At 41.7% G+C, this 26,330-nt stretch overlaps 1 protein-coding gene across 4 annotated transcripts in view; it reads right to left on the bottom strand.

The window, feature by feature from the left end:
• Positions 1-1,163: 1,163 nt before the first annotated feature.
• PDCD1LG2 (programmed cell death 1 ligand 2) overlaps positions 1,164-26,330 on the bottom strand; it is a 111,637-nt gene continuing 86,470 nt past the window's right edge. The window contains exon 9 of one of the 4 annotated variants that reach the window (XM_045042446.1): positions 1,164-1,787. The gene's annotated coding sequence lies outside the window, so the exon portion shown is untranslated. Of the gene's footprint in view, positions 1,788-17,982; positions 18,251-26,330 lie in introns of those variants that run through there. The other 3 variants (XM_023242193.2, XM_045042448.1, XM_045042447.1) reach the window with 3 other exon arrangements.

Here is a 26,330-nt window from a genome sequence, read left to right on the forward strand (position 1 = left end):
CTTTTTCCCTGTTTCTCTTTCTTTCCCTCTCTTGGATAAGCATTAAAAAAAATTTTTTTAAGTCCCTTTCTATTAAAAAAAAAAAGAATTATAAACGCCAAGTGAGTATGATTCTAGAAATCAGCAGTTTCCATGACGATGTTTTATCGAACTGAACCTTACCATTGACTATAAGATATCACTGTTTTGTAACAGTCCAAAATGTTACAAAAGGGCAACACTGTCATTTTTATTATCTTTCTGTATGGTTTATGTTACTTTATTGTGGTAAACACATAAGATGTACCATCTTAACCATTTTGAAGCATGCAGTTTACTAGCTTAAATACATTCATAATTGCGAAACACGTCACCAGAACGTTTTCATCTTGCAAAAGTGAAATGTATTCATTAAACTGTAACTTCTCTTTTTCCCCTTCCCCTTATGAGCACCATTCTACTTTCTGTTTCTGTGAATTTGACTACTTCACATGCCTCACACAGGTGGAAAACCATCCATTTTCATGGATGTGAGGTAACATCTCATTGTGGTTTTGACTTGCATTTCTCTGATGATGAGGGATATCGAACATCCTTTCACGTAATTGTTGGCCGTTTGTACATTGTCTCCGAAGAAATGCTATCATTACCTTTGATACTATATCACATTAGAATGTCTGCACTTAAACTCGAAGACTTGCTCTTGAGCTTTGAAATTTTGGAGGATGTAGTTTTGGATTCTCCATCAAGTTTGAACGTGGTTAATCCTTACGCTCGAAGAATGGCACAACTCTTACAAGTATGGCATCATAGAGTAGGCTTTAAATAGCATCCAGTCCAGTTTCTAGACCCAACAGGAATATAAGTGGATTTCATAGAGTAATTTTATACATATTTCAAACACAGAAGTCATTTATAAAATGATTGAAGAATTAATATAAAAGGAACATATCTATGAAACTGAATATTCAATACACTTGATTATAAGTATTTGAAAGAGGAGCAGCTGCATGTTTTTAAAAGGAGAACTTAGGGGCGCCTGGGTGGCACAGTCGGTTAAGCGTCCGACTTCAGCCAGGTCATGATCTCGCGGTCCGGGAGTTCGAGTCCCGCGTCAGGCTCTGGGCTGATGGCTCGGAGCCTGGAGCCTGTTTCTGATTCTGTGTCTCCCTCTCTCTCTGCCCCTCCCCCATTCATGCTCTGTCTCTCTCTGTCCCAAAAATAAATAAACGTTGAAAAAAAAATTTTTTAAAGGAGAACTTAGAGGGATAGCCATCAAGTATTTGCGATAGTCATCTGTAGAAAGTATCATTATGACTGCGTTCTATTTTCCTTTGTATTATAAGCATTTTCTAATTTTTTTCTCTCATAACCAGAAGAATAAGTGGGTTTTTTTTAAAGTATGTTCATTTGTTATTGAGGACATCAGTTTTCACAAAGTGTGGTCTGCTCATCGACTGCATCAAAATTACCTGGAGAATTTAAGTGTGGATTCCTTGGCCAAGTCCCAGGCCAAGAGTTAGCATTTTTAACAAATACCCCGGTGATTCTCATGCATTTTAATAAGGCTGACAAAGAGTTGATTAGGAGTAAAATAGCTAAAGTGCCCCCCTTTTATACTCTCTTTATACATGTGCTAGAGTTTCCGAACCGCACCTGCCCGTTGTCCTCCCCGCACGGAAATAAGTCAGAAGGTACACTGGATTCCTGGTTGATGGAAGCATGATCCCTCCTCCAATCCCTCCTCTGGCAAGCCAGAGTTTTCTTGATTTCCTGATGGAAAGAGCTGTCTGAAGGACGTAGCAACCCTGCCATTGAAAGCAAATGAAGACTGTGGTTGGCGTGACCGGAGGTCATTCAGTAGCAACCATCAGGAGTGAGTCGAGCCCACTGTGCTGATGGACTGTGTGGCTCATCCCACTCACTTTCGTGCTTCAGTGCTGGCCCACTGAGCCCCCCTTAACTGTGCCCCATCCAGAGAATGAAGACAGTCATAGTACCTATCTACTCAGATTTTCACTTTTTTTAATGCTAGAAACCAAGAGTTCAGAGTACTCCATGCCTTAGAACAAAGGAGACCTTCCTAATGATGGCTTCTGTCTCACAAATAACAGTAACCATTATTTATTCAGCCCTTATTGTGTGCTAGGGACTGCTCGAAGCACTCTGCGTTAATTAATTTTTATCCTCTTAACAATCGTATGAGATAGAGAGCATCCCTGTTTCACAGACGAAAAAACTGAGGCTTCTAGAGAGACTCAAGGTTCACAGACTTGGGAAGCAATGGAGGCCAAACTTGAGCTTATCAATTTCACTATATTGTCTCCTTCCACAGACTTGAGCTTATCAATTTCACTATATTGTCTCTTTCCACAGACTTATTTTCTCACTAACTAGATATACCTAGTAATTTATGTTCGGCTGACTTGCTAATTAAATTTTTTTTTAATTCCTAAGAATTTTTTTTTTTTTTTTGGCTCAGTGCTTCCTGCAGAAAAATTGTTCTGCTAGGGCACCTGGGTGGCTCAGTCAATTGAGCACTTGACTCTTGGTTTTGGCTCAGGTCATGATCTCACGGTTTGTGGATTTGAGCCCCACATCAGGCTGCATGCTGCCAGTGTGGAGCCTGCTTGGGATTCTCTCTCCCCCTGCCCCCCACTCAAAATAAATAAATAAACTTTAAAAAAAAGAAAAGAAAGAAAAATTACTCTGCTAAGAAACTGAGTGAAATCAGCATTTTCACATTCACCTGGAGGACAACATCCTTTGTAGCTTAAGCAATAATGAAGACAAGAATTTATCCAAAGGGTCGTGGGGACTCTTGAAAATCAGCAGTGGAGGGAAGAGAGAGAAGAAGGAATCACATCACCCAGGTATGATGTCAGAGGCAATACATGAACCAGGAATTAACCGTTTAATAACTGGATAGAATTTTAACAACATTAACCCACCCACCTCAGCTCCAAATTTGATTCACCAATGGAAGTCTCTCTCCCTTCCCAAGTCACTCCCTAAAAATGCCCAGCATAATGCACTGCGGGGTCTTACTCTCCTCCAAAGGTAGCTGTGCTCTTGCCTTGTGTGGCACTTCCTGCTGCTTCCCAGCATGTGAGGATCTCCTTCTGCAGGACTCTGAGAAGGGAGAACAGGGTCCCAGCGACTCCTCTCCACCAACACTTCCAAGGCCCCAAGCAACCTCCTTGTTGGTCATCTCAGGATTCTTCAATAGCAAAGAAGAAAATGGACAAGGATGGCAAGAGCTCCTTCCATGTTTTTACCCTAACCAGGTGGGGGAAGCACAGGGGCATAGATCAGTAGATGAGCCTAGTGTATGGATTAGGAAAGGAAGTTGGCCATTGCCTGTGCACACTTTGCTGCAAAGGCCACCTCTTCCCATGATGTGGTGGATAAAAGCCAGTTTACCTGTTAATGTCTCTTAAAAGGCAGAGAGGAGTTATTCAGCTCTGTAGCCCAGGTCTATGGGCAAAACACTATTTGGCTAAAATGTGGCAGACATATTGGGATGCTTCAAGACTCCAGGGATGGGCATGGGTGCTGAGGTCCTCTAGAGATTATCTCGAAATATCCAATTTTTGCTCACATAGTTCCCTCTTGTGGCTAAAGTATTCACTAGAAGAAACATTTACTTAAGGCTTAATCATCCTCTATTAAAAACATTGTATAACTGAGGTATAGTTGACATACAATGTTATATTAGTTTCAGGCGTACAATGCAGTGATTCAACAATTCTGTACATTATACTACCCTCACCATGATGAGTATACTCCCCATCAGTCACCAAACAACGTTATTACCATGTTGACTATCATCCTCATTCTCCTATAGACTTGATAAAAATACTGGACATTTCTGGGTTACCAGGGTGGCTCAGTCTTGGGGCTGAGTTGTTGGACTTTGATTTCAGCTCAGGTCATGATCTCACGGTTCATGGGTTCGAGCCCTCATTGGGCTCTGCACTGACAGCGCAGAGGTTTCTTGGGATTCTCTTTCCCCTCTCTCCCTGCCCCTCCCCCCCCAAATAAATACATACATTTTTAAAAAATGGACATTTCTAAGCTTCTTCATCATGAAAGCATACTAACAATTTCCTTATTCGTTTCCTATGATTACATCCTCAGCATTCTTTTCGAACATGTGGGCATTTCTATCTTGTTTTATTATTCCAGTTATCAATAATAGCATTTCTTGGGTTCTCTGACTTTTCATTACACTTTGGACAAATATAAGGTAAGAAAGAATGAAGCAAAAGAGAACTTCTGAAAGGAGGTCCACCCAACTGAGCAGTCAAGCAACCATCCAGTGTGTCAACGTTCAGTAATCCTCTCTGTCTCGCAAAGACACTGTCACCTTTCTCCTTCCAACAATGCAGCACCTTTTCTACCTGGGTTCTCTTCCTTCATAGACTCACCTTTATTCTTTGTCTTCGTGTTGGTTTCCCCAGAAGCTGACTCTGAGACATAAATACACACACAAATAGTTTGTTTGGGTGGTGATGTCGGAAAATTCCAGCAGGGAAAGTAAGACATGGTAGGGAAGACGACCAACAAAAGGAGTGTTTCCAAGCTTGTTGGCACCATGGGTAACAGGTGCTTAGTCCCTCTGAGGAATTCTGGGAAGCAGTGTGGGACCCGTGCCTCTGAGGTATTCTACCTGGGAAGTGAGGGAGCGAGAGAGTTATACACCAACTCTTATCAGTCATCAGAGAGGGGCTGCTCCTGGGAGGTGTTAAATCTCCACACACTGGGCTTCCACGCTCATGGTTGGATCTCCGGCCACTAGAAAAAGCCGTTGCAAGGTGGTGCACCTGCTGGCGGTTGCTGAAGCCCCAAGGAGACATGGTCAGAGCACCAAGAGCATCTGCTACACTGGTGCCTAAGATTCTAATCAAGCACAGTGAAACCCATTGTCAAAAGCCAGGGCTCACAGATGAGGGAAAAGGAACAAAGGCTCTGGAGACAGACTGCTTGTTTTCAAAATCTGGGTTCTTTTTTTGTTTTTGTTTTTAATTTTTTGAATGTTTATTTTTGAGAGAGAGAGAGAGTGAGAGAGAGAGAGAGAAAATGTGAGCATGGGAGGGGCAGAGAGAGAGGTAGACACAGAATATAAAGCAGGCTCAGGCTTCGAGCTGTCAGCACAGAGTCCAATGCAGGGCTCGAACCCACGAACCGCGAGATCGTGACCTGAACTGCAGTCAGAGACTTAACCGACTGAGCCACCCAGGTGCCCCCAAAATCTGGGTTCTTAACCTCTCTAAACTTCAAAACTCCACAAAAGAGTGTTGTAGGGATTGAATTGTGTCACTCGTGTAAAAGTCCCCAATATTGTGATTGACAATAGTACATATTCCCCCAAATGCTAGTTGTGAATATTTTTATTAACACCTGATTGCCTCACGGAGATCAGTTGTCAGACACCACCTAAAAATGTTCTGCTTCGGGCACCTGCGTGACTCACCTGGTTAAGAGTCTGACTTAGACTCAGGTCAGGGTCTCATAGTTCGTGAGTTTGAGCCCCACACAGGGCTCTGCACTGACAGCGTGGAACCTGCTTTGGATCCTCTGTCTCCCTCTCTCTCTGCCCCTCCCCTGTTCATTTTCTCTCCCTCTCTCTCCCTCCCTCCCTCCCTCTCTCTCTCTCTCTCTCTCTCTCTCTCTCTCTCAAAAATAAATAAACATTAACAATAGTTTTTAATAGTATAAAAGTAAACATTAAAAAAATCTTTTAAAAATGTTCTGTTTGACCGGGTTGCCCAGCAGGGACCCAGAAGTTTCTGTCTCTCTGCTAGCACAGCCTTTGCATTGGCATCAGTGAGAAGAACTGACAAAATGTCTGGGTATCACTCCAACTACTGTAATCTTGGAGACGTGGCCAGATGGAGCCCTGAATTACCATCAGAGTGGGGAGAGGGTGGTTTCAAGCTGAGGGGGCTCAATAGGTCACAGAAGAGTGGATAGATGTCCCAAGCAAGGTCTCTTTCGCGGTCCACCTTACACTCTCTGCACTATTTTCCTACCCAGACACCCAGTCTCTAATTTTTTTTTTTATGTTTATGAGAGAAAGTAAGGGAGGGAAGAGCTGGTATTTCTTATTCTCCAAAACAAGTTCCAACACAAAAAACATAACTGCCCTTTCAATAAGCAAGTATTTTTGGAATTCCTTAGTTCAAATGAAATTACATGGTTCCCATGCTCAAAGCATTTTTTTTTCCAACTGTTTTTCCTCCCCAGTCAGCGGAGACCAGACTTTTGGCAAAGCTCAAACTTTCATTAAAGTTCAGCCATGCAGGATATAAAAGCTGGGTGGGTCCCGCTCAGATTTTTCCTTCTTGCCAAACATCTCTACCTAACTGACAGCAAGAACAGGTGCAGAAGGCCAAGGAGAGCCCTAGGAGGCCACGTAAAGATGACAACAAAAGCAAAGTTGGAGGAAAAAAAATTTACATTTTCTAAAAGGCAGAAAACACTAATTTTTTAATTCTTAAGACACTGAAATAAATATCTAGCAAGCTCCTTTCAGTACAATGCTGTATTATTCTAAATCGCTCATTGATCATGAAGATGATAATTGAAATTACAAATCTCAAAAAGTGTTCCACAATAAGTATTTACAGATCCTGGATTTAAAAAAGTATTGCCTGCCTTAATTAAAATAAACATTTCTTCCAAAGTTGGCACTGGAAGGAGAATGTTGATGTGGAGAACAGCTGGGCTGTAAACCCTCTAGATTCATCTTCCCCTTAGCCTGGGGGGGAAGGCATTGTTCTCTCCCCTAATACGGGCCTAAGCCAGAGCAGTCGCTGGTTTGATTCCAAGAGCACTTCCCAATAAACTTCCTGTACCCTAATGTCTGTCTCAGAGTCTGCTTCCCCGAACACCCAGTTTGTGGCAGGTACCCACAGGCCAGGGGCACATATGCAGACACCTTAACCCCTCAGGTCTAGACCCAAAAGAGTAAAGGGAGGGGCACTTGGGTGGCTCAGTCCGCAAAGCATCTGACTCTTCACTTCAGCTCAGGTCTCGATCTCAGTGTTTTGTGGGTTCAAGCCCCCCATCGGGCTCTGCGCTGGCAGTACGGAGCCTGCTTAGGATTCTCTCTCTATCCCTCTGCCCCTCCCACTTGCACCGCCTCTGTCTTTCTCAAAATGAATAAATAAACTTAAAAAAAAAGGAGTAAAAGAAGGAAAAGGTCAAAGCAGCCTATTATCGTCTGTGTGTGAAATTATCTCAGCTCAGTTGATTGGTAGTGTTTTCCTCTTTGCAAAAGGAGGTTTGCCTGTCTCTCTTTCGAGGTCTCTGAATAATAACCGTATCAGAATATAACCCAATAGGTAGATTTATAAATATGTGGGTTGTGGGGGCATTTTATTGTAAACTGTCTTTTTTTAAAAGTGTTTATTTATTTTTGAGAGAGAGGGAACGTGAGCGGGGGAGAGGCAGAGATAGAGGGGGACAGAGGATCTGAAGGGGGCTCTGTGCTGACAGCAGTGAGCTGGAAGCAGGGCTCGAACTCATGAACCGTGAGATCGTGACCTGAGCCAAGGTCAGACGCTTAACCCACTGAGCCACGCAGGCGTCCCTGTTGTAAACGATCTTATTAGTAGTCAAAATAAATTACCAAAAAAGAATAGAGGTGACTTGAAATGAAAGAAGTATCAATATATCTCACTTCGTAAAAAACACATTCCTAGAAAAGCAGACTATGAATTACGTTTTGGTGAATTAAATGATATTTTAATGTCAGCAGGAGAACTCAACTGACAAATCGTTTGGCAGAGAAACAATTGCAACTTTGAATCATTACCTTCCAATTCACTTTAGGAAACTAGATTTTCAGTCACTGGAATGATTTAAACTAAAGTATTTGTTATTCATGTCTCCTTTCATTAAAATATAAGTGTTTGTAGGGGCACCTGGGCAGCTCAATTGGTTAATCGTCTGATTCTTGATTTCAACTCAGGTCATGATCTTAAGGTCATGCGATCGAGCCCCGTATTGGGCTCTGCACTGACAGCATTGAACTTGCTTGGGATTCTCTCTCTCCCTCTCTCTCTACCCCTTCCCTTCTTGCTCGCTTGTGCGCATTCTCTCTCTTTCACACACACACAAAAACCTGAACATAAAATGTATTAAAAAGAATATATATATATATATATATATATATATATATATATATATATAAATAGGAGCACCTGGGTGGCTCAGTCTGTTAAGTGTCCAGCTTCAGCTCAGGTCACAATCTCACAGTTTGTGAGTTAGAGCCCCGCGTCGGACTCTGTGCTGACAGCTCAGAGCCTGGAGCCTGCTTCGGATTCTGTGTCTCCCTCTCTCTCTCTCTCTCTCTCTCTCTCTCTCTCTCTGCCCATCCCCCACTTGCGCTCTACCTCTCTGTCTCTCGCAAAAATAAACATATATATATGTATATACATATATAAGTGTCTGTAAACATGTGTAGAAGCATATGGGAATAGCCCTGTTTAAAACTACATTAGTTATAAAATAAAGCATCTGTTATTCAAAATATAAAACCATGGCAAAACACCTAATATAAAGTTGCATTCAACTCTAATTACTCTAAGCCCAATGATTTTATTTTTTTTTTTCAATGTTTATTTATTTATTTATTTTTTTGGGACAGAGAGAGACAGAGCATGAACGGGGGAGGGGCAGAGAGAGAGGGAGACACAGAATCGGAAACAGGCTCCAGGCTCTGAGCCATCAGCCCAGAGCCTGACGCGGGGCTTGAACTCACGGACCGCGAGATCGTGACCTGGCTGAAGTCGGACGCCTAACAGACTGCGCCACCCAGGTGCCCCAGCCCAATGATTTTAAAGACAGAGGAAGAAAAATTTGCATCAAATTATACGTTGCTGTAATATTCTTGAGGAGATTATCCAAACACTCCCCCAGTACTGGGACTCTGTGTTATTACTATTGCCCACAATAAATGCATTGACAAGGACTTATTCTCTTAAATAATTTTAATTCTTTTGTTTTTCTTAAGGTAGGCTCCACACCCAGTGTGGGGCTTGAACTCGCGACCCCAAGATCAAGAGTCACACGCTGCAGTGGCTGAGCCAGCCGGGAGCCCCAAAATAATTTGAATTGTAATGCTGTGTTTTAGCGGTGGATTTAAACTGCCTCCTAGATGAGTAGTGAAGAAGAGAGAAATGAAGGTTAGGAATTTACTATCCTCTTCCACCAAAGAGTGTTTTTGTTCCCCTTAGATTAGTAGTCACAGAGAAACCATGGATAATATGATGCCAGATTTGGATAGAGCATTGAGAACTTGGCCACAGCTCAAAGCCAGTAATTCACATTTAAATAAAATGAACATTTAGATGCAGCGCTCAGATTTAGTTAAGATTATATTATAAAGATCCAAGAGGAAATCAGTCCTGAGATCACATCTATTTGCAGTAGAATGAGTAATTTCCTTTGGTGAATAATTATGTAAGTAGATCTGTTATTGCAAATCGACCTAAGCCTGCATAATGGTATCATCAGAGGCAAGAGGCACAAGTCCATGGGTCAGGGATGTCCCTTGGAGAGGAGGAATAGTATGTACCCCAATCCAAAACACTGACATGTACTCTTTTGGAAAGAGTTTCAGGGGATGCCTGGGTGGCTCAGTCAATTAAGCATCCAACTTCAGCTCAGGTCATGATCAGTTCATGGGTTTGAGCCCTGCATCAGGCTCTATACTGACAGCTCAGAGCCTGGAGCCTGCTTCAGATTCTGTGCCTCCCTCTCTCTCTGCCCCTCCCCTGCTCACACTCTGTTTCTCTCTCTCTCTTAAAAATAAACATTTAAAAAATTTTAGAAAAGAGTTTCAGATGCATAAGGATATTTCTTAAAAATAGGCTTCCAGTAAATTACTAGAACTGATAAACAAATTCAGCAAGGTTGCAGGATACAAAATCAAAATACAGAAATCTGTTGCATTTCTATACGCTAATAATGAAGTAGCAGAAAAAAAATTAAGAAAACAGTCCCATCCATAATTGCACCAAAAAGAAGAAAATACCTAGGAATAAACCAAGGACTACACTCTAAAAACTATAAAACATGGATGAAAGAAATCAAAGATGACACAAACAAATGGAAAGATATTCCGTGCTCATGGATGGGGAGAAGAAATATTAAAACGTCCGTGCTCCCCAAAGCAACCTACAGAGTTAATGCAATTCCTATTAAAATATCAACAGCATTTTTCACAGAACTATAACAAAATGGACAATTCTAAAGTTTCTATGGAACCACAAGAGAATCTCAAATAGCCAAAGCAATCTTGAAAAAGAACAAAACTGGAGGCATCACAATCCCAGACTTCAAGACACACTACAAAGCTGTAGTAATCAAAACAGTATGGTACTGGCACAAAAATAGACACATAGATCAATGGAACAGGATAGAGAACCCAGAATCAAACCCACACTTACATGTTCAATTAATTTTCAACAAAAGAGTCAAGAATATGCAATGGGAAAAAGCCTCTTCTACAAATGATGCTGGGAAAACTGGACAGCTACTTGCAGAAGAATGAAACTGGCCTCTTTTATACACCATACACAAAAATTAACTCAAAACAAATTAAAGATCTAAGCGAGAGACCTGGAATCATAAAAATCCTAGAAGACAGCATGGGCAGTAATTTCTCTGACATTGACAAAATCAACACTTTTCTAGATACCTCTCCTGAGGCAGGGGAAATAAAAGCAAAAATAAACCATTGGGGCTACACCAAAATAAAAAGCTTCTGCACAGCAAAGGAAACCATCAACACAATAAAAGGCAGCCTATGGAATGGGAGAAGATATTTACAAATGACGTATCTGATAAGGAGGCAGAATACAAAATAGATAAAGGGGCAGAAGACATGAACAGACATTTCTCCAAAGAAGACATCCAGATGGCCAAGAGACACATGAAAAGATGTTCAACATCACTTATCATCAGGGAAATGCAAATCAAAACCATAATGATATATCACTTTACAACTGTCAGGATGGCCAAAATCAACAACACAAGAAACAGGTGTTGGCGAGGAGGTGGTGAAAGGGGAACCCTCTTGCCCTGTTAATGGGAATGCTAACTGGTGTAGCCACTGTAGAAAATAGTATGGAGGTTTCTTTAAAAAATTACAAATAGGGGGACCTGGGTGGCTCAGCCGATTAAGCATATGACTCTTGGTTTCAGCTCAGGTCATGATCTCACAGTTCGTGAGCTCAAGCCCCATATCAGTTGCAGCGCCTGCTTGGAATTCTCTCTCTCCCTCTCTCTCTCTGTCCCTCCCCTGCTTGCTCTCTCTCTCTCTCTCTCTTTTAAAAAAGTAAATGAGTAAACATTAACACAAACCTTAACAAATTACAAATAGAATTCCCATCTGATCCAGTAATTCAACTTTTGGGTATTTATCCAAAGAATACAAAACACTAATTCAGAAAGATATATGCACCTCTATGTTTACTGAAGTATTATTTACAACCAAATTATGGAAGCAACCCATGTATCCATGGACTGATGAATGGATAAAGAAGATGTGACATATGTATAGAGTGGAATATTACTCAGCCATAAAAAGAATGAAATCTGGCCATTTGCAACAACATGGATGGAGCTACAGAGTATAAAACTAAGTGAAGTCAGTCAGAGAAAGACAAATATCACATGATTTTACTCATGTGGAATTTGTGAAACAAACAACAAAGAAACAAACAAAAGAGACAAACCAAAAAACAGATTCTTAACTGTAGAGAACTGATGGTTGCCAGTGGGGAGGTGGGTAAGGGGATGGGTGAAATAGGTGATGGGGATTAAAAGTAGAATTATCATGGGGTGTCTGGGTGGCTCAGTTGGTTAAGTGTTCAACTCCTGATTTTACTTTAGGTCATGATCTTGCAGTTCAGGAGTTTGAGCCCTGTGTGGGGCTCTGTGCTGATAGCATGGAGTGTGCTTGAGATTCTTTCTCTTTCTTCCTCTCTCTCTATCCTTCCCCCCACCTCAAAACAAATCAACTTTTTATTATTTTTTTAACTTTTTAAAATTTATTTATTTTTGAGACAGAGAGAGACAGAGCAGGAGCAGCGGAGGGGCAGAAAGAGAGGGACACCCAGAATCAGAAGTAGGCTCTAGGCTCTGAGCTGTCAGCACAGAGCCCGACGTGGGGCTGGAACTCACTGACTATGAGATCATGACCTGAGCTGAAGTCGGATGCTTAACCGACTGAGCCACCCAGGCGCCCCTAAATAAACTTTTTAAAAAAGGAGTACAATTATCGTGATGAGCACTGAGTAATGTATAGAATTGCTGAATCACTATATTGTACACCTAAAACTAATATAACGTATGTATATACCGGAATTAAATAAATGTATATATATGTAAATATGGGTTTCTCGGTTACAAGTCACTTCACTTCTCTAAGCCTCTTAGACGTGTCACATGAAAAGACAAGAGACATCGCGCGCCCAAAACAAAAGGTGCAGGTGAAGAAGCAGCCATATTTCTACACTGAGGAGGTCTGTGCAGACCCATAGCCTCTCCCACTCCTTCAGGACCTGCTTCAGGTTCTCCAACTCTTGGGTCAGGTGCGTGTTTAACTCCGTGATGAACACACTAAAGGTGTGGAAGTGGTGAGAGACGAATGCAGATTCCTTGGGGCTTCCAGTTTGTCCTGGCTTCCCCCGCTCACATCCCCACTACCCATTCCGGGGATTTTAGCTCCAGCAAGAAACACAGAATGACAGCCTCGCATAGACAGTGCAACCAGCTTTTATACTGCATACAATCAAATCCCTCTAATAAACCCATTACAGTGTTTCTTTCTATAGTGGCTCAGCTGGTTTGAACAAACCTGGACTGATACATTTCGTTAGAATGTTTTTGTTCTTATTTTTTACTGTTACAAAAAGTGCCACTGTCGACACTCAGGTCTGTGCCTCCTGGTGCACTTGGGCAAGAATTCCCCTACGGTAGGTACCTAAGAGTGCATATCGCTGGATTGTTGGGTATTCGAATGTTCGACTTTATGAGATAATGCCAAGTTCCATTTTAGAGCATTTGTGCCAATTTATATACTCACACCGGCATTGCTTAGGAGCTGCCCTTGATACAAGTCTTCGCAATGACTTTGTGGAGTAGTATTTCTTAATTTTAGCCCATCTGGAGAGTATAATATGGTTTCTGACTGTCATCTTAATTAACATTTATGGAATTATTAGTGAGGGTGGAGAATATAATTTTATGTTTCTATTCCCTATATTTCCTCTTCGGCAAAATGACGACCCATGACTTTTACCCATGTTCTGTGGCACTGTGGGATGTTTAATTATTGATATACAAAGGGAGTTCTTTATATATGATGGGAACAAGTGCTTTAGGGTCAGATGCACCGGTGTGCTGGAGCTGGTTTGGCCAAGAGCAATTTTGTGCATTTCCATCTCTTCCTCACTCTGTATTTAGTGACATCACATTGGTAGCTTGAAAGTGGCCTTGATGGGATTATCTGTTCCATGGAAATCATCCAACCCTACAAGTCATGGACAGCTAGCTTTTAAACATTGATTGGCACACCACTGATTATACATGTTGCAAATATCTGCTATTGGTTTGTGGCTTGTCTACAGATTCTTTCGTGGGGTCTTTTGAAGAAATGAAATCCTTAGTTTTGAATGTCTTAAAAATCTGATAGGGTGAGTCCTTCTACCTTATTCTTCTCTAAGAGTCTTTGTTATTTTATATTTTGATCTTTGTTCATCTATACAAGTTTTAGAATCAGCTTATCAGTTTGAGGAGGAAACCATTAGGATTTGGAATTAAATTACATTGAATCTATAGATCAGAATGGGGAGGACTGACAGAGTTCTTCCTATTGAAGACCCTTCACCATTTATTTATTTGAGAGAGGGAGAGAGAGACCATGCGTGCAAGCAGGGGAGGTGCAGAGAGAGAGGGAGAGGCAGAGAGAGAGTCTCAAGTAGGCTCCACACTCACTCAGCACAGAGCCCAATGTGGGCTCGATCCCACACCCCTGGGGTCATGACTTGAGCCAAAATCAAGGGTCAGATGCTTAGCCAACTGAGCCACCCAGGTGCCCCACCATTTATTTCTGTAAAAGGTCTTCTCTGATGTTATTTGAATAGGGTTTTAGAATTTATTCCATGTAGGTCTTATAACCACTTTCTCATTAGATGTAGCTAATTTTTTTAAATTCTTATTGCAAACTGTGTTTTTCCCCAAAATTATATCTCTGTTTGTTGCCAATGTTTAGAAATAATATCTGAGGGGTGCCTGGCTGGCTCCATCGGTAAAGCATGAGGCTCTTGATCTCGGGGTCATGAATTCAATCCCCACATTGGGAGTAGAGTTTACTTTAAAAAAATAAATTAAATAAAAAAAGAAATTATATATGATTGAGTGTATTGGTCTTCTATTCAACCATGTACTGAGCTCTGTTATTTCCAATCATTTGCCTTTAGATCCTTTGGGACTTCCTATGTAGACAATTATATCTTTATAAATAAAGATTACTCCAATACATCTACCTTTTACTGCCTTTTCCCATTAATTATTTTTAATGTTTATTTTTGAGAGAGACAGAGAGAGAGAGAGAGAGAGAGAGCATGTGGGCAGGGGAGGGGCAGAGAGAAAGGGAGACAGAGAATGTAAAGCGGGTTCCACACTGTCAGCACACAGCCTGATGCGGGGCTCAAACCCATGAACTGTGAGATCATGGCCTGAGCAGAAGTCGGACACTCAGCTGGCTGAGCCACCCAGGCACCCCATGCTTTCTCCCATCTTTGAGTTTTGTTACTTCTTTTTCCTGTCTTACTGCACTTGTTAGGAAATCCAGTATGATCCTGAAAAGAAGCAAATGGGCTTCTTCATCTTCTTCCTGATTTTTTAGCGACTGCTTCTCTTTTTTTCAACACTAGTATTGTTTGTTGCAGCTTTTGAGATGACTGTGTGTTTTTCCCCTTTAATTTGTTAATGTACTGAATTATAATTGTATATTCTCTAGTGTTTAACTACCCTTTCATTTCTGAAAAAAAAAAACAGCGTGTTTATGATGTATTGTGTTTTTAAAATAAACTCCTTGGTTTGTTTTATTGGCATTTTATTTGAATTTTATAGCTATGCTTTTGGTTGGGATTGGTCCCTGATGGTTCTTTATTGTACTGTCCTTACTTAATCTTGACACCAAGGTTACATTAATCTCAGAAAATCAGTTGTGTTGTATTCCCTCTTTTTCTGTTGAGACAGTTTTAACGATTGGAGTGATATCTTCCTTAAAAACCTGTTGTACGTCATCTGTGAAAACATGTGAACTTAATATTTCCTTTCTGGGAAGACTTTAAAATATTGATTATGCTTCTTCAATAGCTAAAAGGCAATTTGGGTTCTCTATTTTTGAGTAAGTTTTGATGTTATATTTTTTTAGGAATTTGTCCATTTCACTTAAATTTTCATATGCTTGACCTCAATGCACACAATTTAAAAAATCTCTGCCTTATCTTCGGTTATGTGCCTTCCACCCCAGTGTTGCTTGTTCTTTCTCTCTTTTTTCTCTTGTTCCATCTCAGCAGAGATTTCCCTATAAGACAGAATTTGTACTTTATTAACTCTCTCTTTTGCATCTTTGTTTACTTTTTTTAAACATTTATTTATTTTTGAGAAGACAGAGACAGAGCACAAGGGGGAGGGGCAGAGATGGAGACTCAGAATCCAGAGCAGGCTCTAGGCTCTGAGCTGTCAGCGCAGAGTGTGACGTGGGGTTCGAACCCACAAACCATGAGATCATGATCTCAGCCAAAGTCAGACGCTCAACTGACCGAGCCACCCAGGCGCCCCGCATCTTTGTTAACTTTTTGCATGAACTTCTATTTTTGTCTTTACTATGTACTTCCTTCTACTTTTTTTTTTTCCCTATTGGTCTTTTCGTAATTTCTGAAGTTGAACACATAGCTAACTCTCAACTTTCTTCTTTTCTACAATTAGCATTTAAATTAATAAACTTCCTTCCAAGGACAACTTTAGCTGTATCCTACAGGACACGGTAGGTAGTATTTTCATTATCATTCAGTTTTTAGTGTTTTTACATTTCTATGATCCTTTGTTCTTTGATACATGACTTATTTATAAGTGTGTTTCAATTATTTTCAAACATGTGGGGAATTTTACAAAATTATCTTTTGTTATTTGGCTGACCCACACCCATCGGGTGTAGTATGCTTTCCTACAGGCAGGCAGTCATTCTTAACAGGTGCCTGTGTGTCCTTGTAAAGATACTCAATGCATTTGCAAGCATAGATCAAGACATATGCCTTCTTTTGTAAAGAGGCACAATGTGAGCATTCTATAACGTTGGATTGGATCTTTTTTCCTATTTAATGGTATACCTTAGAACGGTTCTTCTGTGTCTCTATAGATATACCTCTTTTTTTCTGACTGCTCAAGATAACACTGCGTAGGTGTTCTGTAACTACCTTACCAGTCCTCTCTCAGGACACACTGCAGTTACTTTCCATCTTCTGCTGTGTGTACAATGTTGCAATGAGGGTTCCTTCGCAGGCATTTTTATCCCTATGTAGGATTAGGTGCATAGGATGAATCCCTAGGAGTGGAATCACTGGCTCAAACAGAATGCATTTTGACACATGTTGCCACATTGTTCCTAAAGCCGGTGCACCAATTTATATTCTCATCATATAATTGAGTGCTCATTTTCCTCGCAGAAACACCAGACGGTTTGCTTATTGTCAATCTGATGAGCAAAAAGAATACTCTGTCATCGTATTAATGTTTCTATTAAGGAAAAAAGATCACAAAAGTTGTTTTAAAAATCTTTGGGAGTTCAGAGGAGGAAGCAGGGACTCCCAGCCCTGTGTGCCCATTACAACCACTGGGGATCTTTGTTTTTTTAAGTTTACTTATTTTGAGAGAGACAGAGCAAGTGGGGGAGGGGCAGAGAGCGAGAGGGACAAAGAGAGAAAATCCCAAGCAGCCTTCGTGCTGCCAGTGCATAGCCCCATGTGGGACTTGAACCCATGAAGCTTGGAGATCATGACCTGAGCTGAAACCAAGGGTAGGGCACTCAACCAACTGAGCCACCCAGGTGCCCCAAAACTGCTGTGGATCTTAAAACCAAAACTAAACCCAAAAATCAATGCCTGAGTCTCATCTCTGCCCAATTAAGTTAGAATCTCCAGTAGGAGCTTGCTAAGACTAGGAGATTCACTGCAGTAAGGACATATGAGCAGGGTGGTGGCAAAGCTGAAACGTGGGCTTATGGAAGATTGACAGTCTTAGATCGTGTGCTACTTACCTCTAAGTTTATGTAATGATTTGAAATACAGGACAATATCATAACTACTTAGTGCAAAACTGAATTTAAGTGAATTTCCACTATCTCTTTAGAGGAAAACACAACAAATATTCTGTGTCTCAAAATGATTATTCTCTACCTTTAGGGGATAAGATCATTCACCAAGTGGGTATGATTCACAGTGAAAACGGCTCACGCACGCCAGTGTTGTTGGAGCCCAGAGCCTGGCTCGCGATAGAATTCCCCTAAAATGAGACTGTGCTGAGGACAGTGAGGCATCGCTTTGCCACTAGATGGGGCTATGGGTTGTGATTTCAAAGAACTAAGTAGCGTTTGAAAGGGAGAGGCTTAGAAACCTTCTCTAATCCTCGCTTCATGTTTTTTCTTTTTTTTAATGTTTCTTTATTTTAGAGAGAGAGAAAGAAAGAGAGAGAGAGGGAGACAGAGCATGAGTGGGGGAGGGGCAGAGAGAGAGGGAGACACAGAATCCGAAGCAGGCTCCAGGCTCTGAGCCATCAGCACAGAGCCCAGTGCAGGGCTGGAAACCACCAACCGTGAGATCATGACCTGAGCTGAAGCCAGAAGCTTAAACGACTGAGCCACCCAGGTGCCACATCTCGCTTCATGTTTTATTTTTCTCTCTCTGGGTTCAGGTGATCTGTTGTCCCTTGGGGCCTAGGCATGGTAATGGTTCCCCTCTGTAGCTGGCCCAAGGGTGGGCACATCACATCCTCTGTTGGGTGCCTTAGCCCTGTCACACCTTTGTAGATCATTCTTTGTTAAACCCCCTTTGATTATACCTGTTGCGTATGCTGTGTATTTCCTGCTGGCTTTCCTAACTGGTAAAGGTTCTCTCCTGACGTCTCTCTTGGCCATCCATCCAGTGCTCCTGAAGCAGCTAATTCTATAGGTTTCCTGTAAGTTTGCCTGTACAAATATAAAGATATATATGTGTGTATGTATATATATATATTCCCATCACCCCTATTTGTTCAAATTGTGGCATTTTATATACCCAGCTGTGTACCATGGTCTGTGTGTGCGTAAAACAATCTATTCTAGAAATCACTCTATAGCAGTACATAGAGATCTACCTCACCTCCTTTTTTATGACTGCTTTATATTCTATTTTATGGGTGTACAATCATTTTTTTTTTATCCAGTTTCCTATCAAGAGATATTTAGGTTGTTTCCAGCTATTTGCTATTACAAGCATTGCTATAAGGAATAAACTTGTATATGGGTCATTTCTCCTTCTTTTATGTATGAGGAAAATGAAACAGAAAGAGATTAAGTGAATTGCCCAAGGTTAATTCTGGGCAGAGTCCATATCATCGCACTCATTAGCTAGCAGGATGAGACCGCAGTGAATTTGCACAATGGAATCGGAACTTTGCTTAGTGTCCCCTCACCTCACCCCCCAATTTACTACATATTTCAACCCTTATGCTTTCATTCCCAGGAGAGTGGTTACAAGAATGGATTCTAGAGCCCCCATCCAGGGGATGTTTCCTGCTACATTGTTAACTGGCTGTGTGACCTTGAACACTTAGCCTCCCAATATCTGTTTTCTCACTTATAAAATACTTCCTGCCTCATGGTGCTGGGAAAAACATTCAGTATTTGGAGCAGCGCCTGGCACGCAGAAAGAGCTATGTGAGCACTGGTTCTATGAGTGGTGTTATTAGCGTTCAAGTACAACATGAGAGAACTAACTCATTGTGTCTCATCAATAGGTCACCTTCAAAACTGAGATCACCCGAGATGATCAGATTGCTTCTTTTTTTTTTTTTTTTACATTTATTTATTCTTGAGAGACAGAGTGAGACAGAGCACGAGTGGAGGAGGGTCAGAGAGAGAGGGAGACAACAGAATCCTAAGCAGGCTCCCGGCTCTGAGCTGTTAGCACAGAGCCTGACGAGGGGCTTGAACCCACAAACCACGAGATCATGACCTGAGCCAAAGTCGGATACTTAATCGACTGAGCCACCCAGGTGCTGCTCAGACTGCTTCTTAAGAGCAGATGTGGATAAAGAAAGATTGTGGATAAATAAATATTAGGGAACTGGGGACCTGAAATGGATCCTAAAAGAGAAAGGGGTTTCTAAAGATAACTTTGCCCACTTCGCAATTTCGTTTTGATTTTCCTGCTCACATTGACTTAAAACAAGTCTATCTGCCTTCTGGACAACCTCCCCGAGTATCTTACAGTTTCCAAACCAGACTTACTGTTCACAAGCCCTCCACTGTCCGCCACCCTTTACCAATAAACCAGCCCCCATCTTCCTCTTGCTGTCCCACAGCACATTTGAATGAGTCAATTAAAAAAAAAATCTCAGATTCATCTTGACTGCTGCCTTTCGCATCCTTCATGGCAAATTTGTTAGCAAGCCCTCTAAATTTTTTCTTAATATTTCAACTTCATTCCCAGCCGTCTCTCTCTCTATCTCCTCTGAGACCAACCTTAAATTAGACTCTTATTATTTCTATGCGCCACTAACCCTAACCCTAACCTAGTTCTAATCCTTAATTCATGACAGTTATAATCTGGAGAAAGTCAGACATTAAGCACATGAGGATATGAGATTACCTGAGATGACCAGATCACTTCTTAAGAGCAGACGTGGGAGTGCCTGGGTGGCTCAGTCGGTTGAGCTTCCAACTTCAGCTCAGGTCATGAACTCATGGTTTGTGAGTTCAAGCCCCACATCAGGCTCTGTGCTGACAGCTCAGAGCCTGGAGCCTGCTTCGGATTCTATGTGTGTGTCTCTCTCTCTGCCCCTCCCCCGCTTGTACTCTGTCTCTCTCTCTCTCAAAAACAAATAAACATTACAAAAAAAAAAAAAAAACAGCAGATGTGGATGAAGAAAGATGGGCAAAATATTAGGGAACTGGGGACCTGAAATGGATCCTAAAAGAGAAAGGGGTTTCAAAGGTTACTTCCAATAACTGGTTGTCTAAAATAACACAGATAACTGGTTGAGGATAACGGGGATGTTGTTTTCTGCTCTAGCCTCCCATGAAAGGAAGAACAGAAACCTAGGCTTTCTGTCTTGGGGCTCAGGGCTTCCTAGCCTCAGGGTCACATATTTGCCCTTGCTTTAGAAAGTCTCTGGGATGATAAGAACTGGAGATGGGAGGTGAAGAGGAAAAGAGGTGGCCTGGCCCTAAGGAGGAGGGAGAATGGACGAGACTGGCATGAATAGGGAGCTGGGGGCAACAGGCCTGTGGCAGGCTCTGTAAGCGTTGGGGATCTGCCCACACTTTCACACAGGGCTCCAGTGCAAGGGGATGTCTGTGATGGCCTGCCCTGAGCACTGGGACCCCAAAAGCAGTGGCAAGAATCCCTTGTGGCAGACCTGTGACCGAGAGAGAACCTGTGTGGGGGCCTACCTGCACCCTGCCAAGGGTAATAGAGCCCAACAGATGCCCAAGGACCAGCCAGCGATGGGGAGTAAGTGGCACCACAGCTAAGAGACCCACGTCTGGCCTCTCCTCCATTTTCACTGCACTGGGTAGACCCTAGGGCCCTAGAATGAGCCATTTTGGGGTTGAGGTGGTAACTGAGATTTCCTCTGTGCAAGACAATCAAGTGCCGACTTCACGTCACGAGCCTTATTCCATGAGCCGTTTCTAGAAGGCCAGAGAGGCAAAATAATTTCTGTTCTTTTGTTTCGTAAAATAAAATAAGTCCAAAAGGCTGTGTGTGTTTATATACATATATATATTATACAAATTATATATATAGTTATACAAATTATATATAAATATTTATATAATATATATGTTTACATTTATGTGTGTGTGTGTATATATATATATATACATACTATACTTATTTATTTTGAGACAGAGAGTGTGAGTGGGGGAGGGGCAAAGAGAGAGGGGCGGGGGGACACAGAATCTGAAGCAGGCTCTGTGCTAACAGCAAAGAGCACGATGTGGGGCTTGAACCCACAAACTGTGAGATGGTGACCTGAGCCGAAGTCAGACGCTTAACCGACGGAGCCACCCAGATACCTTCAGGAAATACGTATTTTTAAAGTCACAAATGAGTTGTGTTCTCATGAATGTGCCTCGAGTCCCCCATGGGGCTCAGTCTCCTTATCTGTAAAATGTGGGGGATGATGTTGAACCTCCATCCCAGCTCTGCTATCTCAAGGTTCTGTGTTGTCTCATCCACACACACCAACTCAAACATATCTGGTGCTTAAATCAAAGTTTGAAGTTTGCAGTTTCAGTACTCAGCTTCAAGGCAATTGCAAATCACAGAGCAAGAAATTTAGCAGCCTACTGTGAGGCATCCAAAGGAGATACATCACTTCAGATTTCTTTTGAGAACCAGGTAAAGAAGCTGAGAAAGAAGAGGTAAGTAAGAAGGAAAAATGCTATGGATGCTCAGAAGAAATGTCTTAGAAGTCACAAAATATCCAGAGTTAATCTTTCTTTCAAGAGGATACATGTGAATTGCCTATTAAATAATGTGTCTGGTTTCTCTATTTTCCTGAATGGATTTTTCTTTTTTCTCTTTTCTTTTTCTTTTTTTCCCTTTTTCTTCTTTCTTTTCCTTCCTTCCTTCCTTCCTTCCTTCCTTCCTTCCTTCCTTCCTTCCTTCCTTCTGTGTGTGTGTGTACGCACCTGTGTCAACCTTAAAAGATATCTTAGTATCTAAGAAGGTGCTTTCTGCTTTCATCCAAAATGTAGAGACAGTACACAAGTGTGTCCAAACCTTTCTAATCTGTTTTAGAACAAAAAGTCACGTTACGGATCAGGAAATTTGCACTGTCATTCAGTGACAGTGTAACGATCAACGGTCACATACTGTCTGAGTGTTTGAATTTCACGTTTAACACTTCTGGATTATTGCACTTACACAATTCCCCCAGTCCCCAGAGTTAAGAACATAGCCTGCATCTGATTCACTTAATGAATATATGAACATAGCTTTTCATACGCTGATTTTCTCTATGGCTTTTGAAAAGCTATAGTAGGATACTAGGAAGATTGTGCTGGTTGGTGGCATTTGGAGGGACCTTTCCTTTTTGAACTCTTTTATGATTTCCAAATTTTTGCAAAATGACATGTAATTTTTTAAATAATAACATATGCAAACTGGCTGGCTTTTTTAGGGAAAAAAAGAGACATTAACTAGTCTGCATTCCTTCTAGAAATGACACAGGGAATAAGTACATGAAGTCGGCATTTTTTATTGCCTTAAAAAGAGGAAACTTTGTTTTTATTCAATTCTTGCCTCAAGTACAGCGGGTAGATTCTTAGGCAGTTATCAGTGTTAAGTCTCATGATGGTGATATATCAGAAAGGCCATATCTCTTTTATTTTGGGGGTGATTACACATCATCTGATCATTAAGTTCATCCTAGATAACAAGACCAGAAAGTCCCTTAGGTGAAAAATTATGGCCCAAAATGCTGCCCATGCACTTTCTGATTGCCACACTAGCTGGAGACAAGGAGATCCAGGATTAAATTCTGGTAAGAGATAAATGGGGATTTAGATATCTTACCCTACTTTCCCTTCTGTGTGTGTGTGTATGTGTGTGTTTAATTTATTTAGGTTTTATTTTGAATAACATTTTATCCTGAAGTCACATGATAACATGCAGCTCTCAAGACTCTCAGTTCCCCTTACTGCAAAACCACGCTTACATGTTCAGAAACCGCCTTTAACGAGAAGAAGATGCTATAAGAAGGTAGAGTCCAGGTTGGGTTTCTGCAGGGTATTGGTATGTTGCTCAGAGGAATCTCTTTTAGAGTTGCAGGGTGAAATTCTGGATATGCTGACTGAGGATTGTTAGAACCGTGGTTGTTTACTTCATCATCAATAGCAGCTGTAAACTCCCTGCAACTCCAGCACCTACCTCACTTCCCAGGGCATCTCACAATCCCAGGAAGAGAGAGGGTGTCTGAGGCTGAGCCCCAACTCCAGGGAGCTTACAGTCTTGTCAAAGCCACACTCACAAGGAAACAACTGAGGAGCTCTCACACACCAGGTCACACGAGCCCCACCTACAAGACTGCACGGAGAGGCCCCTTCGTCTGGGCCAGGCCTTTGTCCACAAAAACCAGGCCCTTAGCTATCAGGGGAGCCTCAGGTTCACAATCTAGCACATTCTGCTTGGTTTCTGAGTTGAGCCCCCTAGGTGAATTCATAGTTTTGCCATCAACTCTTCTTGTTCCAGGATGTTCTTTCTGCTGTAGAAACCACTGCTTTCAATAACCTCTAAAGCTCATGACCAAATGATATCTTCAGAGTCCCCCTCATCTTCCCCTAGATCTGAGAAGACATGGCAATTGGGCACTGACTGTGGGCAGCCTATTTCTTTGCTCATTCTGATAAGCTTTCTACAGTGGCCTTTACATCTCTTTTCACTAATACTTATTATAATCCTTATAGTAAAATGGGGGCTTTGAGGACCTGGCCTTTCTAGCAGCATGTGAGCAAATCGCAGATCTCTCTCTCTCTCTCTCTCTCTCTCTCTCTCTCTCTATCAAGAGAGAGAAGGGGGGGAGGGAGGGAGGGAGCAAGTGAGTGAGGGGCAGAGAGAGAGAGAGAATCTTATGAGGGGCAGACAGAGAGGGAGGTGGGGGAGAGAGGGAGAGGGAGAGGGAGAGGGAGAGGGAGAGGGAGAGGGAGAGGGAGAGAGAGAGAGAGAGAGAGAGAGAGAGAGAGAGAGAAGCGGGGCTCACCCAAAGCAGGGCTTGTGTTTTACCTGATACGGGCCTTGAGCTCACCCAATGCGGGCCTCAAGCTCACCCGATGTGGGATCCAAACTCACGAATTGTGAGATCATGACCTGAGCCAAAATTAGATGCTTAATGGACTGAGCCACCCAGGTGCCTGGAAACCCCAGATCTGTTGCTCATAGTTTAGTTGATTTACCATTAGAACCAAATGAAATTACCATCTGCACATTCCTCTCTGTAGTAGCCCTGCATTTCTTTCTCTCATCTCTCAACAAACATTTCACTCAATACAGTGCAGTGACAGGCACTGGGCTAGGAGATAGAAATGGAAACATGAATGAGATCCTGCGCCTGGTAGAAAAGACAATCAGCCCCTATGGCCCCTTTATGTGATTTGGAAAAAGTCACCCCTTCATCCTGGTGGGGGCAGCTCTGTGCCAGTGCTCAGGAATAATAAGTGGAGAACAGAATGGACTTCAGCCTCGTCTTGCCTCCTTGGTTAAGGACACTTGTGTAGGGCATAACCTGAGCAACCTTAGGGTACAGACCAGGAAATGTAAATAGCATATTATGTGTGATGAGCACAGAGGAGAGAGGACCTGAACGCCTGGGAGGTTGGGGAATTGGGAGGGTTCCATGGAAGATGTTACATGTGAGCTGAGACATGAAGGAGCTCATCCAGTGAAGGGGGGTGAAGGGCAGAGAGATGTACAAAGCCACACAGGTTTGAAGAGCATGCCGTATCTGGGGCTCCACAAGTCATTGATGATGTCCAGAGTGTCCAGCAGGTGCATGGGTGTGGAGATGGCTTGATAAGTATTGAAGCTGGAAGACACTTAGGGCAATGATCTAGGACCTGAACTCTAGGTCCTTGCTACTCAAAGTCTGGTTCCCCTTAGGGTAGCTTTGGCATCACCAGACAAATTGTTAGAAGTGTGGAATCCTGGGTCCCACCCAAGACCTACTGAATCAGGAACTGCATTTTAACAAGCTCTTAGAGAAGGAGGGTTTCAAGATGGCTGCATAGGAAGATCCTGTGCTCCCCTCTTTTCCCTCTGAAAATGGTGTGAAAACTAGGTGACTTCTCCCCACAACAAAGGATAAAAGGACAACATCAAAATGGATGGAGGGACAGAATATGATCTTGGCGAAAAAATACCATCCCCAGTGTGGGGACATACAACAGGGAGGGATCAAGAACATTCCATCCAAAAGCAGCAGAATTCACATTCTTAAGTACACACAGTACCATCTCCAGGATCGATGACCTGTTCAGCAAAACAAAACAAATCTCAATAGATTCCAGATGATTGAAATCATATCAAGCATCTTTTCTGACCACAATGATTTGAAACTAGACATCAATTACAAGAAGAAAACTGGAAAAATCACAAATACAAGGAGATTAAACAACATACTAATGAACAAGCATTGGAGAAATCAAAGAAATCAAAGGAGAAATTAAAAAATACCCAGAGATAAATGAAAACAGAAAAATGACATACTAAAATCTATGGGATACAGCAAAAGAGTTTCTAAGAGGGAAGTTCACTGCAATACAGGCTTATCTCAAGAAACATGAAAAATCTCAAACAAACAATCTAACTTTATACTTAAAGGAACTAGAAAAAGAAGAACAAATGAAATCCAAAGTTAGTAGAAGGAAGGGAATAGTAAAGATCAGAGTGGAAATCAATGCAATAGAGACTAAAAAGATAATAGAAAAGATCAGCAAATTAAGAGCTGGTGCTTTGAAAAGATAAACTTGACAAAAGTCTTTAGCTAGACTAACCAAGAGAAGAGAGAGGGAGGGCTCAAGTAAAATCAGAAATGAAAAAGGAGTTACAACTGATACCACAGAAATATAAAGGATTACAATAGCCTTCTATGAACAATTATACATCAACACATTGGACAGCCTAGAAGGGAGAAATTCCTAGAAACATACAATCTTTCAAGACTGAATTAGGAAGAAGTAGAAAATTTGAAGAGACTGATTACTAGAAAGGAGATTGAATCAGTGATCACACAAAAGTCCAGGACAAGACAGCTTCACTGGTGAATTCTACCAAATATTCAAAGAACATTTAATACCTACCCTTCTCAAAATCATCCAAAAAACTGCAGAGGAGGGAATGCTCTTAAACTCATTTTATGAGGCCAGCATTGCCCTGACATCAAAAACAGACAAGGCCACCACAAAAAATAAAAAAGAAAGAAAATTACAAGACAGCTGATGAACATAGGTGCAAAATCCTCAACAAAATACAAGCAAACAGAATTCAACAATGCATTAAAAGGAT

This window comes from Felis catus, chromosome D4, assembly GCF_018350175.1.
Source record: "Felis catus isolate Fca126 chromosome D4, F.catus_Fca126_mat1.0, whole genome shotgun sequence".
Taxonomy (NCBI): domain Eukaryota; kingdom Metazoa; phylum Chordata; class Mammalia; order Carnivora; family Felidae; genus Felis; species Felis catus.